The following is a 16,104-nucleotide window of genomic DNA, read 5'->3' as shown; positions in this document are numbered from 1 at the left end:
CTAATAGGTATGTTAAAGTGTGCAGCGATGCCGAGGCGAAGATGCCTCCGAGGACGGGGCCCTTAGTACGGTTAAGATTTAACCGCTTTGCAATAATAGCGCCCATACTGAATGTGTCATCACAAAATAAGGCATGGCACAAAATAACAATATCAGGGGCACTAATGTTGCCATAGTTTCCGCGACCAATTAAGCATCTACTAGCAAATATAGCAAAGTAACGTAGAACAGGAAAGTGTATGCTAGTAATTCGTGCGTCGAAAACCTTCCTTGTTTCCCCTACAGTAATGGTATCAATAAACCCATCGACATCGTCATGATGTGGTTCCTCTACGCTGCCCTCGAAAGGGATCAAACAAACCCAACAAAAATCATGAAGTGACATCTCCTGATGCTCATCATATAAATAGAATTCCGCCATAGGTGGTGAGCTCCTAGCATGGAAATGAAAGTTTTGCACAAAGATATTAGTGAGTAAGAGATACTGTTCGTGTTCGTCATGGAGGAAGGCGACGAGGCCTACATTCTCAGCCAATTCATAGAAATCATCATAAATCCCGGCTGCTCTCAAGAAATTATCACAAGGCCATTCACACGGCTAAACTTCCGCGGTGCGAGGGAGATTATATTTGGGCCTCTTATCCTCCTCACTTTGCTTATCCTTCGAGCTTCGTCTTGATGAGCCCCTCAAAAATCTCTTCATTTTTTTCTGAAAATTTCTGAAATTTTTAGTAACTTCAAAATAAAAGTGAACCAAACTCAACAATATTGATAGCAACTACTCCTACAAGTGCCTAGAGGCAATATCATGCATCAAAACTACTTTTGACCATATAAATTTGACATGCAAGCTCAAGAACAGGGTCACCTAAGCAGAAAAAATATGCAATGAATAAAGCACTAGAACAAAAACTAATTGGACCATTGGAGGAGTCACATACCAAGGAACAATCCCCCAAAGCAGTTTTGTGAGAGGTGCTTTGAACAAGGAGATCAAAAATGGCAGCAAAATGAGCTTGGACTCGGGTTTGAGCTGGTTAGTGATGTTTGTGGGAGGAAGAAGGAGTGTGTGGTAGCTGGAATAAGTGGAGGGGAGGCACCGTGGGCCCACGAGGCAAGGGGGTGCGCCCTCCACCCTCGTGGCCAGGTGCTTGCTCCCCCTGCTGTGTTCTCAGTGCCAGATATTCTCAAATATTCCAGAAAAAATCATATTTAATTTTCAGGGCATTTGGAGAACTTTTATTTTTATTGTATTGATAATTCAGAAAACAGACAGAAATTAATATTTGTGCTTTATTTAATATAAATACCAAAAAGTAAAAAGAGGGTACAGAGAGTTGTGTTTTCTAAATTCATCCATCTCAAGCTCATCAAAAGGAATCCACTAACAAGGTTGATCAGGTCTTGTTAACAAACTCATTCCGAATAACATGGAACCAGAGAATTTTCGAATAACACTAGGTTACCTCAACGGGGATATGCATGTCCCCAACAATAAGAATATCATATTTCTTCTTGACAGTAGGAAGAGGAAATTCAAAACCTCCAAAAATAATCGATGGAATTTTTCCAATAGAGTTTATACTATGAACTTGATGTTGTTTCCTCGGAAAGTGTACCGTATGCTCATTGCCATTAACATGAAAGTGACATTGCCTTTGGTGCAATCAATAACAGCCCCTGCAGTATTCAAAAAGGGTCTTCCAAGAATAATAGACATACTATCGTCCTCGGAAATATCAAGAATAACAAAGTCCATTAAAATAGTAATGTTTGCAACCACAACAGGCACATCCTCACAAATACCGACAGGTATAATGCTACGTCTTGAGCTTGCGTTGGTTTTCACCGAAGAGGAAGGGATGATGCAACAGAGTAGCGTAAGTATTTCCCTCAATTTTTGAGAACCAAGGTATCAATCCAGTAGGAGGCCATGCTCAAGTCCCTCGTACCTGCACAAAACAATAGCTACTCGCAACCAACACAATTAGGGGTTGTCAATCCCTTCACGGTCACTTACGAGAGTGAGATCTGATATATATAATATTTTTGGTATTTTTGGTATAAAGATGCAAAGTAAAAAGTAAAAGCAAAGTAAAAAAGAAAAGCAAGATTAAAGTGATGGAGATTGATATGATGAGAATAGACCCGGGGGCCATAGGTTTCACTAGTGGCTTCTCTCAAGAGCATAAGTATTCTACGGTGGGTGAACAAATTACTGTTGAGCAATTGACAGAATTGAGCATAGTTAGGAGAATTTCTAGGCATGATCATTTATATAGGCATCACGTCCGTGACAAGTAGATCGAAACGATTCTGCATCTACTACTATTACACCACTCATCGACCGCTATCCAGCATGCATCTAGAGTATTAAGTTAAAAACAGAGTAACGCTTTAAACAAGATGACATGATGTAGAGAGATAAATTCATGCAATATGAAATAAACCCCATCTTGTTATCCTTGATGGCAACGATACAATACGTGCCTTGCTGCCCCTTCTGTCACTGGGAAAGGACACCGCAAGATCGAACCCAAAGCTAAGCACTTCTCCCATGGCAAGAACTACCAATCTAGTTGGCCAAACCAAACGGATAATTCGAAGAGACTTGCAAAGATAACCAATCATACATAAAAGAATTCAGAGAAGATTCAAATATTATTCATAGATAGACTTGATCATAAACCCACAATTCATCAGTCTCAACTGAAAGGATCGATATGGTTGACTAGAGGGGGGTGAATAGGCAACTACCAATTTTTAGTTTTTCTTTACTAAATTAAAGTTTGCATCAAAGTAGGTTGTCTAGATGTGCAACTAGGTGAGCAACCTATATGATGCAATGACAACAAGCATACAAGCAAGCAAGGGGAGAAACACTAAAGAGCTTGCACAAGTAAAGGTAAGAGATAACCAAGAGTGGATCCGGTGAAGACGAGGATGTGTTACCGAAGTTCCTTCCTTTTGAGGGGAAGTACGTCTCCGTTGGAGCGGTGTGGAGGCACAATGCTCCCCAAGAAGCCACTAGGGTCACCGTATTCTCCTCACGCCCTCACACAATGCGAGATGCAGTGATTCCACTATTGGTGCCCTTGATGGCGGCGACCGAACCTTTACAAACAAGGTTGGGGCAATGTCCACAACTTAATCGGAGGCTCCCAACAAGACCATGAAGCTTCACCACAATGGAATATGGCTCCGAGGTGACCTCAACCGTCTAGGGTGCTCAAACACCCAAGAGTAACAAGATCCTCTAGGGATGAGTGGGGGAATCGAGAATCCCTTGGTGGAAGTGTAGATCGGAGCCTTCTCAACCACTCCCGAGCAAATCAACAAATTTGATTGGCTAGAGAGATAGATCGGGCAAAAATGAAGCTTGGAGTATTTAATGGAGCTTGAGCAATAAATGGAGCTTGGGGGAGGAAGAGGTAGGTGAGAAGGAAGAAGGGGACTCCCTTTTATACTGGGAGCAACAATCCCGTTGCCCCCCACCAACCAGCCCCGCACAGGGCGGTACTACCGCTGAGATGGGGCGGTACTACCGCCAGGACAGCGGTACTGCCGCCCCAGCAGCGGTACTGCCGCGCTGAGGAGACTAGTAGGAAACAGATCCAATTCTGCGGTACTACCGCGGTGGTAGGGCGGTACTACCGCTCCAGGAACGGTACTACCGCCACTACAACCGTGACTAGTGCCGCAAAACCCGACACGAGAAAAAGACCTCTTGAATCGAGGCGGTAGGAGCCAGACTGCCTAACGGTACTACTGCAGTGGGGTCAAGGGCAATAGTACCGCTGTGGAGCGGTACTGCCGCTTGTGACCCTTCGGCCGTAGTACCACAGGCAGTGCGGTACTACCGTTGGGGAGAGAGAGAGAGGGAGAAGGGATCTCTCAAAGAAGCTAAGGACCAGGCGAAGGTGCCAAGCCCCCAGCGGTACTACTGCTGTGGAGCCACGACGGTACTACCACTGCAGAGCGGTACTGCCGCTTGTGGCTTCTCAGCGGTACTACCGCTGGGTGCGCGGTACTGCCGCTTACACCCAGACAGGACAAGAGGAGAGATCTCTTCAATGGACAGGAAAATCTCGGAGGGTGAGAAGCTGATGTGTACGTGATGATTCCACCCATGCAAAACCCCAGCGGACCCCCTCTTGATAGTACGGTGCCCCTCTACGCAACTAGTCCACCGAGAAAGAAACGAAAGAGCTACACCGTCTTGAAATACACTCCGAGGGGAAGAAGGCGTCTCGTGCCAGGGGAGAATCTGTGAATTATTCAAAGCACAAGATTAGACCGCAAACATGTTGTCAACAATCACCAAAACTACCTTGAGAGAGATATGCCATAACAATCTCCCCCTTTTTGGTGGATTGATGACGACTAGGGATTTGCGCAAAGAAAAGAAATAAAACGAAGAAAAAACTAAGAACTAGAAAATATAGACGGGCTCCCCGAGAATGTGTGCACCTAGATATGGCAAGACACACGCATTCGGATCAACACTCCCCCTATATTTTATAGTCCAACAATACTAAGCACAAGATATATGAGAGGAGAGAATAAACAGGACAAGCATGCATCTCATAATAAACTACAGTACTCTGAAAAGACATAAGTAATAAGGTAGTGATAGGGAGCATATGTCTCACACCATATGTCTAGAACTTAGGTCTCACACCAAACCAAACCAAAGAAGGAACACACAAGAAAACACAAGACGACTCAAAGCACGACACAAGAAGCAAATCCCTACACTCTCTCCCCCTTTGGCAGGGAGACACCAAAAAGGGCAAAGAGTGACACTACGACTCCAGGTGATGGGAGGAGGAAGATCTCGAACATCACATCTCTGCATCTTCATCGTGGGTCGAAAACTGCTCGGCATCGGAGTCGGTCCAGTGGCAATTCTGATGAATCCAGTCCTCCTCTTTAGTGATCTGACCCTCAGACCCACTGGCAACTGGTGCTCCCAACTGATGCATGATCTCCTTGTGGCGTGTCCTGGCATGCTTCTCCGCCACATGAGTCATGTACTGACCATGGGACTCCATGCAGAAAAGCTTCTTCATCTTGCGCTTGAGCTTCTGTGCCCATGATGGTTCTGCACTAGAGTGGCCAAAGTCCTCCTCATGAGCATCAGTAGTAGCCTCACCCTCGGTCCCCATGGTAGCAGCAGCAGCAGACGGGCCCCCTGTGGCAGCAGTAGCAGATGGACCCCCTGTGTGAGGTGCTGTCTAGTTGTCCTTCTTCCTCAGACGCTTGATCTCATGAGAAACCAAGTCTCCAGTCTCTAGTAGCACTCTGGGATAAGTCTGTGCCCAGGCCCTCTCAATGAGCCTCATGATGAATGGACCATAGATAGGACACTTGCGCTCAGACACGGCAGATAGAAGTTCAGACCACATGACATGAGAGATATCCAGGCCCTCTCCAGTGCTTGCTTCCTTCTCATGCTGACAGAAAAGAAGCATGTCCACGAGGTAAGAGTGGACCATATCCAGATTCCCGATCCGAGGGAAGAGAGTCTCACGAAATATGCGATGAAGAATGTCCAGATACGGAGACAGCTCATAGCTCTTCTTCTTAGTTACAGGGTGAACCTTCACAGTGCAGTAGGGCCAAAGGGCTTGCTTGTGGGTGGATGTAGCATTGCGGTGAGGACGGAAACCGACAGGAGTCTCAAGCCCGGTATCCACCACATCAAGTAACTCCATGAAAGCCTTCCACTTGACAGAAAGCATCTTGCCATTGGTCATCCAGGTCAGAGTCCTGTCGACATCCGTCCCAAGGTGGACGGTGGCATAGAATTGAGCCACCAAATCCGCATCAAAATCCTTATTGAATTGCATGATCCTGAGAGTGTTTAGCTGAGTGCACATCTGAAGATCTTCGCCAAAGTACTCCGGGTCCTTCTCCATAGCATCTGTGTCAATGGAGCGAACATCAACAAAAAGATTCTTCTTGGCCTTGATCACATCAAAGTAGATGGCAAACTGAAAACGGTTCCAGAACGGGCGGTTGACCAAAGTGGGTTCTTGGTCCACCGCATAGGGGTTGCGGCGACGCTTCTCCCAAAACTCCTTGTTGGTCATCTCAGTCACAGTCTTCCCTTTTGGCTTGTTAGCGGCTCGCTTCGATTGCTGAGGAGGTGGAGGAACACTTGCAGAAGCACTTGCTGGAGGCGGTTGGGTGCTCGAGGAACCACCGGCTGGCTCTGAGGTGCGGTAGCGTTTTGATGTGGCACGCCCGGGGTTGATACGGCGACCTTGCTGCTCGGAAGGGTCATCACCTGGAGCCAAACACAAGAACACGCGAAACAACCAGAAAGCACGAGCATAAGCCAACAAACTCAACAAAAGGATCAAGGTAAGGCAGGAAAATGATGGAAATTGGCATTCAGCGGTAGTACCGTGACCTGCCCGTGGTAGTACCGCCCTGAGCGGTAGTACCACCCCAAAGGGAGTGGCAGTACCGCTCTAGGTCAAGCGGTAGTACCGTTCCAAAGGGAGCGTTAGTACTGCTTGAGGCTGAGAAACATTAGTTTCATATAGCACGAGGTAATGAAACAGCGGGTTCCTACTACCACGGTCAGATCCGGCACTACCGGCCTGCCAAATTCAAAAATAATCCTACCAAACTCTAATCGAGATAGTCTAGTTGCCTTCTCCAACCAACTCAAGCCTAGATTTAGCCAAAAATCTAGAGATGCAACCACCATTGCCCCTAAGAAACAAGAACTGAAAAAGAGACAAAACTAAAGAAGAAACGGGGGCAATACCGGCATCCATGGCAAGAGGACAAGGTGGGGATCGACTCCACCAAAGGAAATGGAGAGGGACGCCCCGGAGATGGAGATCCGCCGGAGCCCTCCCGCGGCGAGAGGAGGCTGGAGAGAGGAAGAGAAAAGAGGGGCGAAGTGAATGTGTATGGGGGAGAAGAAACCTCCCCCTGCCCTGACTTAACCCGCTGGTCCCGTCTCTCAACGGTAGTACCGCGCTGGGGGGCGGTAGTACCGCTTATAAGCGGTAGTACCGCGCACCACCAGCGGTAGTACCGCCCAGCATGCCACGGCAACTAAACAGACACGACGGCAAAAGAAAAAACACACCAGCAAACGACCAAGACACAGCTCTTCACAAGAGAGCGGTGGCCGAGGCCACCTATGTTTGAGTTAAAAGGTATGGCACCGCGAAGATTTTAACCTTGGGCCCATGACCAAAACTCGTCTTTGAAGCACAAGTGCCATCAACAATGGCTAAAGTGAAAGACTTGATCAATTTATACATAATGGGGGGAGGGAGAGTTCATTGAGAGAACAACACTCCCCCTATGTAGGGTGTGCACGGGTTCAAGCCACATTGCTTGAATCAATGATATTTAGCTCATGCCTTAACTCGCGAAATCTTGCTTCATCCAAGGGCTTCGTGAAGATATCTGCAAGGTTGTCATGAGTGTCGACATAGTTGAGCTCGATCTCTCCTCGCCTAATGTGATCCCGGATGAAGTGATACCGAATCTCAATATGCTTCATCTTGAAGTGTTGCACTGGGTTGAGAGAAATATTGATGGCACTTTCATTGTCACACCGAAGAGGCACTTTGTCACAAGTGACACCGTAATCCTTTAAAGTTTGCCTCATCCATAGAAGTTGTGCACAACAACTACCGGCGGCAACATACTCCGCCTCAGTGGACGAGAGAGACACACAACTTTGCTTTTTGGAAGACCAACTTACCAAAGAGCAACCAAGGAATTGGCACCCTCCGGAAGTGGACTTCCTATCCACTTTGTCTCCCGCCCAATCAGAATCCGAGTACCCTACAAGCTTGAAGTTTGATCCTCTTGGGTACCATAAGCCAAAGTTTGGGGTATGAGCCAAATATCGAAAGATTCGTTTGACCGCCACATAGTGACTTTCCTTAGGTGCGGCTTGAAACCGTGCACAAATTCCCACACTCAACATGATGTCCGGTCTAGATGCACAAAGGTAAAGCAAGGATCCAATCATGGAACGATATACCTTTTGATCCACCACTTTACCATTGGGATCTAAGTCAAGTTGGCACTTGGTGGGCATTGGAGTGGAGGCCGGCTTGACGTCACTTAGCTTGAATCTCTTGAGCATGTCTTGAGTGTATTTGGATTGATTGATGAAGGTTCCTTCTCTTCTTTGCTTCACTTCGAACCCTAGAAAGAACTTCAACTCTCCCATGGAGGACATCTCGAACTTTGAGGTCATGAGAGCGGCAAATTCCTCATTGAAAGCTTTGTTAGGAGAACCAAAGATAATATCATCAACATATAATTGGCACACAAACAACTCCCCTTTGACCTTCTTAGTAAAAAGAGTGGGGTCGATTAGCCCAACTTCAAAACCACGGTCTTGTAACAACTCGGTAAGGTGGTCATACCACGCACGTGGGGCTTGTTTAAGGCCATAGAGTGCCTTATCGAGTTGATACACATGATCGGGAAAGTAGGGATCCTCGAACCCGGGGGGTTGCTTGACGTAAACCAATTCATTAATGGGACCATTAAGAAAAGCACTCTTCACATCCATTTGTTGTAACTTAAAGTTATGATGAGAAGCATATGCAATCAACATGCGAATGGATTCAAGACGAGCAACGGGAGCAAAGGTTTCACCGTAGTCGATACCCTCGACTTGGGAGTAGCCTTGTGCTACCAAACGAGCCTTGTTGCGAATGATAATCCCATGGGCATCTTGCTTGTTCTTGAATATCCACTTGGTTCCAATGACATTGTGGTTCCCCGTTGGCCTTGGCACCAATCTCCACACTTTGTTGCGCTCGAAGTTGTTGAGTTCTTCGTGCATGGCATTGAGCCAATCCGGATCTTCTAGCGCCTCATAGACCTTGTGGGGTTCCACACAAGAGACAAACGCGTGATGCTCACAATAATTTGCTAATTGTCTACGAGTGCTTACCCCCTTTCTTAAGCTTCCAAGCACATTCGTCATGAGATGATCCTTGGTGGAGAGCTTGGAAGCAACCTTGGCGGCACGACGCTCTAATTCCTCCTCGGTGGTGAGTTGAGGAGCGGTTACTTGATCATCTTGAGCGCCGTCATGAGCTTGTTCTTGATCTTGAACTTGCTCGGGGGAGAGAACTTGACCTTGGGCATCACTTGGTGTGTCAACACCGTCTTGAGTATGATCTTGCCCTTGGTCTTGTTCATGAGGTTGAGGGCCTTCACTTTGTTCTTCGGAAGCGTGTGGGCCTTGGGTTGGTGATGGCTCCACTTGAGTGGAGCATTGTCCTTCTCCTTCGGCCACAAGGGGTTCCTCAATGGGTAGGATGAAACCAACACCCATTCTTCTTATGGCTTGAGGAGGAATTTCATCACCTACATCACAAGTGCCACTTTGCTCCACTTGGGAGCCGTTATTCTCATCAAACTCCACGTTACACGTCTCCTCAATAAGTCCCGTGGATTTATTGAGGACACGGTAAGCATGAGAGTTTGTAGCATAACCAACGAATATGCCCTCATAAGCTCTAGCCTCAAATTTAGACAACCGAACACCTTTCTTGAGAATGAAACACTTACACCCGAATACCCGGAAGTACTTGAGGTTGGGCTTGTTACCGGTGAGTATCTCATATGGAGTCTTGTTCAAGCCCTTGCGGAGGTAGAGCCGATTGGATGCATGACACGCGGTGTTGATGGCTTCGGCCCAAAAGTTGTATGGAGACTTGAACTCCGCCATCATGGTCCTTGCCGCATCCATCAACGTCCGGTTCTTCCTCTCCGCAACACCGTTTTGTTGAGGGGTGTATGGTGCGGAATATTGATGCTTGATTCCCTCATCACTAAGAAATTCATCCAAGGTGTAGTTCTTGAACTCGGTGCCGTTGTCACTTCTTATTGTCAAGATCTTTGCATTGTGTTGACGTTGTGCTTCATTTGCAAAGTCAATGACGGTTTGTTGGGTCTCGCTCTTCCTCTTGAAGAAATACACCCATGTGTACCTTGAGTAGTCATCCACAATCACCAAGCAATACTTCCTACCTCCAAGACTATCGAAGGATGGGGGCCCAAAAAGATCCATGTGAAGGAGCTCCAAGGGCCTCTTTGAATAAATGATAGTCGTGGGAGGGTGAGCCTTCTCATGTAGCTTTCCTTCGATACAGGCACTGCAAGCACGATCTTTAACAAAACTAACATTCGTTAGTCCACGGACATGGTCCCCCTTGAGGAGACTTTGCAAAGATCTCATATTGACATGGGCTAAACGGCGATGCCAAAGCCATCCCACATCAACTTTAGCCATTAGGCATGTCGCGGTCTTAGTGGGTCGCTCCGAAAAGTTAATCACATATAGACCGTTCTCGACATGCCCAACAAAAGCTACTTTAAGAGTCTTGCTCCACAAGAGGGCCACGGTATCGATATCAAAGAAAGTGGCAAAGCCCATGATTGCAAGTTGACGAACGGAAAGTAAATTGTATGCAAGGGACTCAACAAGCATGACCTTCTCGATCGTGAGATCATGAGAGATGACCACCTTGCCAAGTCCCAATACCTTAGAGGATGAGGCGTCACCCCACTCGACATTGGTGGGCATAGATGGAACTTTGTGCACGTCCACCACCAAGTCCTTGCTTCCGGTCATATGATTTGTAGCTCCGCTATCGAGCAACCATGATCCACCACCGGAAGCAAACACCTACAAGAGATCAATGCTTGGTTTTAGGTACCCATTTTGTAATGGGTCCTTTGATGTTAGTAACAAGGGTCTTAGGAACCCAAATAGACCATTCAATGTACTCATGAAGAGAACCAACAAATTTGGCATAAACATGCCCATCACTAGCACGGCATAACACATAAGAAGGATTAAAATCGCCGGCTTTGTTGGGAGGGGTGACATTGCCCTTCTTGACATTGTTCTTCTTCTTCTCCTCGGGGGCACTCTCTCCCTCCCTCACAAAGGTTTGCATGAGGGGAGGAGGTCGTTTGGTCTTGTCATTCTTCTTCTTGTTCTTGGAGTCGGGCACGTACCCAACCCCTTCCTTGGCCACACCTCCCTTTTGGTTGATCAAGAGATCGTTGAGGTTCTTCTTGCCTTGTATGCAAGTCGCAAGACCTCTCTCAAGTTGCTCCTTCAACTTAGCATTTTCCTCAACAAGATGTATATGCTCACAACACGGGTTAGTAGCATTTGCATTATCAATTAAAACCATATGAGGAAAAGTTGCTTTCTCCTTAGTTAGCTTCACTTGGAGTTGATCATGAGACTCCTTGAGACTAGCGTGAATACCCTTCAAGGCCTTGTGGGCCTTGTCAAGTATATCAAACTCCTCTTTGAGTCTAGCAAGATCAACCCCGAGTTTGGCCTTCTCGGAATTTAGCACACGAGAAACAATGAGGGCATGATCATAATCTTTCTTTAACTTAGCATGATCAACGTTGTGTGACTCCTCAAGAGCCAAACGAAGACCACGCTCTTCCTCAAGAGCATTGGAAAGATCCGAAATCTCATCGGCATAGTCACGACTATGCCCTTCCATCTTAGAGATGGTGTCTTCGTGAGCCTCGATCATGTCATTGGCCTCACCAAGTTGTTCCAAGAGAGCAACAAAGTGCTTCTTGGATTTTCCCTTGAGTTTGCCCATAAAGGCCTCAAACTCGTTAGCCTCCACATTAGCTCCCTCAAGTTCATTAATGCTATCCGTTGGGGAAGGATGATTAATGATGGTAGTTTTGATGTTGGAGGTTACCTTGTTGGTGGCTTTAGCCATGAGGCACTTGGCGGTGATGCTCTCGTTGGGTGAGTCGAAGAGAGACACCCGTGACGTTGTTGCAATGGCAACGGAGGCCATGGCAACCGACTCATCATCTTCATCATCGTCATCATCCTCATTGTACTCTTCTTGCACAACCAAAGCCTTGGGAGGAGTCTTCTTGGTGAAGTTGTTCTTGTTGGGGAACGACTTGGCCTTGTCCTTTCGGATGAGTTTGCCACCATTGTCTTCCCTCTTCTCATACGGGCATTCCGCAACGAAATGACTCACGTTGCCGCAATTGTAGCAAGTCCTTACACGTTGCTTGCCCCTTGTGCCACTCGAGTTGTTTTTGCTAAAGTTGGGCCTCGAGTTTTTCTTGCTCCAAAATTGCCTTGAAGCAAGTGCCATGTGTTCATGATATGCATACTTCGTATCTTCGGGGTTGCTCTCCTCTTCTTCCTCTTCTTCTTCTTCCACGGTGAGCTTGGCCTTCAATGCAAGGTTAGGCTTCTTTGCCCGTTGAGAACGGAGCACCGCATTGTCGGCGGTCTTGTCCAAAATGTTCATGGCCACAAACTCATCCAACACTTCGCTTGAGGTCAAAGTGTGGAAGTCCGGTCTTTGACGAATGACGGAGGACATGGCCTTGTGGTAGGGCATCATTGCCTTGAGGAATTTGCGCTTGATCCAATTGTCATCCGTGTCCTTGCTCCCGTGATCTCGTAGTGAGACCGCGAGTTTGGTTACTCTCCGATAAAGCTCACGAGGTTCTTCATCTTCCTTCATTGCAAACTCATCGGCCTCATCTTGTACCACTTCATAGTTGGAGCGTTGAATGCTTGCGCTTCCCCGGTAGAGAGACACGACACAATGCCATGCATCTTTGGCCAAGGCGAAGGGACGAAGATGAGGTAGGTCTTCGGGTGGAATTGCATCTTGAATGATGAAGAGAGCATTCTCATTGAATTGATTGTCCGCGGCTTCTCGAGGAGTGAAGTTGCTTGGATCATGTGGATAGAAACCTTCTTCAATGATTCTCCAAAGGTTAGTGTTCACATGATTTAAATGACGTTTAAAGCGGTAAACCCAAGAATCAAAATCCTCATTTTTCACAATCTTAGGGGGAGGACCGGCATGATTCAAATGAGTGGAAGGAACCGGTCCACCATAAACAAGTGGTGGTTCCACATGGGCAAAGATGCCGGTGCCATTCTTGCCACTAGAAGAAGGAGCCTTTTCACTACTAGCTTCCCCCTTGTCGGGGATAGCATCCGACACCTTGTTGGCGGGATCACCCACTTTCAACGGTGCGGTGGATAGTTTAAGCCCCTCAAGAAATTTAGTAAACATGCTTTCAACTTCGGTCGTCATGGAGGTTTTCAATGTCTCCAAGGCCACATTGAACTCCTCACGAGAGACCGAAGTTCCCCCATCTCCCGTAGACGAGATCGGATTCACACCGGAGTGTTCCTCCACACCGTCTACGGTATCAACCATACTCTTTGGATGGTAAAGTCCTTAATAAAGAGACGAGGCTCTGATACCAATTGAAAGGATCGATATGGTTGACTAGAGGGGGGGTGAATAGGCAACTACCAATTTTTAGCTTTTCTTTACCAAATTAAACTTTGCATCAAAGTAGGTTGTCTAGATGTGCAACTAGGTGAGCAACCTATATGATGCAATAACAACAAGCATACAAGCAAGCAAGGGAGAAACACTAAAGAGCTTGCACAAGTAAAGGTAAGAGATAACCAAGAGTGGATCCGGTGAAGACGAGGATGTGTTACCGAAGTTCCTTCCTTTTGAGGGGAAGTACGTCTCCGTTGGAGCGGTGTGGAGGCACAATGCTCCCCAAGAAGCCACTAGGGCCACCGTATTCTCCTCACGCCCTCACACAATGCGAGATGCCGTGATTCCACTATTGGTGCCCTTGAAGGCGGCGACCGAACCTTTACAAACAAGGTTGGGGCAATCTCCACAACTTAATCGGAGGCTCCCAACAAGACCACGAAGCTTCACCACAATGGAATATGGCTCCGAGGTGACCTCAACCGTCTAGGGTGCTCAAACACCCAAGAGTAACAAGATCCGCTAGGGATGAGTGGGGGAATCGAAAATCCCTTGGTGGAAGTGTAGATCGGAGCCTTCTCAACCACTCCCGAGCAAATCAACAAATTTGATTGGCTAGAGAGATAGATCGGGCGGAAATGAAGCTTGGAGTATTTAATGGAGCTTGAGCAATAAATGGAGCTTGGGGGAGGAAGAGGTAGGTGAGAAGGAAGAAGGGGACTCCCTTTTATAGTGGGGCAACAATCCCGTTGCCCCCCACCAACCAGCCCCGCACAGGGCGGTACTACCGCTGAGAGGGGGCGGTACTACCGCCAGGACAGCGGTACTGCCGCCCCAACAGCGGTACTGCCGCGCTGAGGAGACTACTAGGGAACAGATCCAATTCTGCGGTACTACCGCGGTGGTAGGGCGGTACTACCGCTCCAGGAATGGTACTACCGCCACTACAACCGTGACTAGTGCCACAAAACCCGACACGAGAAAAAGACCTCTCGAATCGAGGCGGTAGGAGCCAGACTGCCCAACGGTACTACTGCAGTGGGGTCAAGGGTGTAGTACCGCTGTGGAGCGGTACTGCCGCTTGTGACCCTTCAGCCGTAGTACCGCAGGCAGTGCGGTACTACCGCTGGGGAGAGAGAGAGGGAGAAGGGATCTCTCAAAGAAGCTGAGGACCAGGCGGAGGTGCCAGGCCCCCAGCGGTACTACTGTTGTGGAGCCACGGCGGTACTACCGCTGCGGAGCGGTACTGCCGCTTGTGGCTTCTCAGCGGTACTACCGCTGGGTGCACGATACTGCCGCTTAGATCAAGACATGACAAGAGGAGAGATCTCTTCAATGGACAGGAAAAGCTCGGAGGGTGAGAAGCTGATGTGTACGTGGTGATTCCACCCATGCAAAACCCCAACGGACCCCCTTTTGATAGTACGGTGCCCTCTAGGCAACTAGTCCACCAAGAAAGAAACAAAAGAGCTACACCGTCTTGAAATACACTCCGAGGGGAAGAATGCGTCTCGTGCCAGGGGAGAATCTGTGAATTATTCAAAGCACAAGATTAGACCGCAAACATGTTGTCATCAATCACCAAAACTACCTTGAGAGAGATATGCCGTAACATCAACAAACACACCGCAAAAAGAAGATTACATCGAATAGATCCCCACAAGAGAGGGGGAGAACTTTGTATTGAGATTCAAAGAGAGAGAAGAAGCCATCTAGCTACTAACTATGGACCCGAAGGTCTGAGCTAAACTACTCACACTTCATCGGAGAGGCTATGATGATGTAGAAGCCCTCCGTGATGACGGCCCTCTTCCGGCGTTGCTCTGGAACAGGCCCCAAGATGGGATCTCGTGGATACAGAAAGTTGCGGTGGTGGAATTAGGTTTTTGGCTCCTTTTCTGATCGTTTGGGGGTACGTGTGTATATATAGGAGGTAGAAGTATGCCGGAGGAGCAATGAGGGGCCCATGAGGCAGGGGAGCGCCCTAGGGGGGGCCACCCTCGTGACCGCCTCTTTTGTTCCTCGGAGCAGGGTCCAAGTCTCGTGGATCACGTTCGGTGAGAAAATCACGTTCCCGAAGATTTTATTCCGTTTGGACTCCGTTTGATATTTCGTTTCTTCGAAACACTGAAATAGGCAAAAAAACAGAAATTCTGGGCTGGGCCTCTGGTTAATAGGTTAGTCCCAAAAATAATATAAAAGTGGAAAATAAAGCCCAATATAGTCCAAAACAGTAGAGAATATAGCATGAAGCAATCAAAAATTATAGATACGGTGGAGACGTATCAGGCATCCCCAAGCTTATTCCTGCTCGTCCTCGAGTAGGTAAACGATAAAAAGAGAATTTTTGATGCGGAGTGCTACTTGGCATAATTTCAATGCAAATCTTCTTAATTGTGGTTTGAATATTCAGATTAGAAAGATTCAAGACAAAAGTTTATATTGACATAAAAATAATACTTCAAGCATACTAACAAAGCAATTATTTCTTCTCAAAATAACATGGCCAAAGAAAGTCATCCCTACAAAATCATATAGTCTGGCTATGCTCTATCTTCACCACACAAAGTATTTAAATCATGCACAACCCCGATGACAAGCCAAGCAATTGTTTCATACTCTAACTTTTTCAAAACTATTTCAATCTTCACGCAATACATGAGTGCGAGCCATGGATATAGCACTATAGGTGGAATAGAATGGTGGTTGTGGAGAAGACAAAAAGGAGAAGATAGTCTCACATCAACTAGGCATATCAACGGGCTATGGAGATGCCCAT

Source organism: Triticum aestivum, chromosome 5A (genome assembly GCF_018294505.1).
Source record: "Triticum aestivum cultivar Chinese Spring chromosome 5A, IWGSC CS RefSeq v2.1, whole genome shotgun sequence".
NCBI lineage: Eukaryota > Viridiplantae > Streptophyta > Magnoliopsida > Poales > Poaceae > Triticum > Triticum aestivum.
Note: the sequence above shows the minus strand (reverse complement) of the source record.